The sequence below is a fragment of the Orycteropus afer genome, unplaced genomic scaffold, assembly GCF_000298275.1.
Source record: "Orycteropus afer afer isolate SDZICR_OR568_19922 unplaced genomic scaffold, OryAfe1.0 scaffold00282, whole genome shotgun sequence".
Taxonomy (NCBI): Eukaryota; Metazoa; Chordata; class Mammalia; order Tubulidentata; family Orycteropodidae; genus Orycteropus; species Orycteropus afer.
The window spans coordinates 4,230,398-4,232,232 of NW_006921869.1; the positions used below are offsets into that span (position 1 = coordinate 4,230,398).

The following is a 1,835-nucleotide window of genomic DNA, read 5'->3' on the forward strand; positions in this document are numbered from 1 at the left end:
TGAATTTTAAAAAAATGATTTTCATATTTTATCAGACAGGGTTTTGGAAGGAAACAGATGACACACTCAAGCTGGGTAATTGAGGAAAGTTACAGCAAAATGACTTACAAAGGTGTGGACAGGAAGAGCACCCAGGGAGAGGGCAGTACCTAAAGTAGTGACAGTAGGGGCCCAATACCATGCTGAAAGAGAAAGAAGCCTGAGTGAGTGCCACAGCCCAGAGGTAGACCAACTGGCCAGGGTAATGGCCTTTCACAGAAGGATGCCTCTACCTGCAGTGACCCAGCAGGAAGGAGACAGAGAAACAAAGATTGCAATTTCACTTTCCTCCATTCCTTTATTCTCCTGCTGCTGCCCCAAACTGGCCAAGACCAACACAAACACAGAGGGCAATGTTGCCAACTAAGCAGGCTTCTAGGGCACAGAGCAGGCATAAACAGAAAATATCCAGCATAAAATCTATGTGTCATATTTCAAAATGAAAAAAACCCAGGGAAAAAACCCTACTTATACACTACATAGTAAAGTCATGGGGCTGAGACTACACCATGTTCTTCATTAAAGTAAACTATATGATTGTCTATGACTAAATAAGAAAGACCAAAGAAGAGGTGATGCCTTTGAATTATGATGTTGGTCAAGAATACTGAAAATAGCTGTATGAAAAGTGAATTTGCTCTGTAAATTTCCACCCAAATCACAATTAAAAAAAAAAAAAGAAAACAAAAATACTGGAAATACCACAGACTGCCAGAAGAATAAACACATATATCCTGAAAAAAGTACAATCAGAATGTTCCTTGGAAGTGAGAATAGCCAGACTTCATCTCACCTACTTTAGTCATACTATCAGAAGGTACCATTCCCTGGAGAAGGATATGATGTAAAGTGGTGGGTCAGTGAAAAAGGGGAAGAAGGCCCTCAACAAGACAGACTGACATGGTGGCTGCAACGGAGAGCTGAAGCACAGCAAAGATTGTGAGGATGGCACACAACTGGGCAGTGTTTTGTTCTGTTGTACTAATGGTTGTTATGAGTCAGAGGTGACTTAACAGCACCTAACAACAATATATGATAGTATACACACTAAGTCCATGGACTATCATATAGCTGTTACAATCAGTTATAAAACTGAAACACAAACACAGAAAAAGTTTATGTCAAACTTAGCATGATATAATAAATACATGTGATACATGTGAAAATATTTGCATATGTATGCCAAAAATTATTATGATGGAAGTGTTAGAATACTAGGGATTATAGGTATTTTTTCCTTTTTGCAAAATTTTCTTTTAATTTTTTTTTACATTCTCTTGCCAATTTCATCATCTGTTAACTATGCAATCTTAGGACAAATACTTAACCTCGCTGACAGTTTCCTCACCTACGAAACAGACCTAGTTATATAGCTTAAGATTGTTGTGAGGATTAAATAATATACATAAAGAAAGTAATACATGTCAAGAACAGAGAACAACAATGTCGTGGATTGAATTTGGCCTCCGAAAAACATGCGTCAACTTGGCTAATACATGATTCCCAATACGGTGCAGTTGTCTTCCATTTTGTGATCTGCCTCCATTTTATATGACAATAAGGTAGGATTAATGTGCAATGTCTTGAGTCATAGCCTTACAAGAGGATAAGACTCGCGCAAGATGGCGTACTAGGCAGAAAGACTGAACAGACCCTCTTCAACAAAGAAAAGGGAAACCAATTACACAGACACAGAGGATAATCCTGGACCCCTGAGCCTTGAAGGGAAGGATATAGACGTGGACTAAACCCCAACTAGCAGAAGAATTTGCATGAAAATACCAAAAAAGGAGACA

At 38.6% G+C, this 1,835-nt stretch overlaps 1 protein-coding gene across 1 annotated transcript in view; it reads right to left on the reverse strand.

Annotated features, from left to right (window-relative positions):
- Nucleotides 1-1,835, reverse strand: part of TXNRD3 (thioredoxin reductase 3) — a 148,704-nt gene that overhangs the window by 100,087 nt on the left and 46,782 nt on the right. The gene's annotated exons all lie outside the window — the stretch shown is intronic.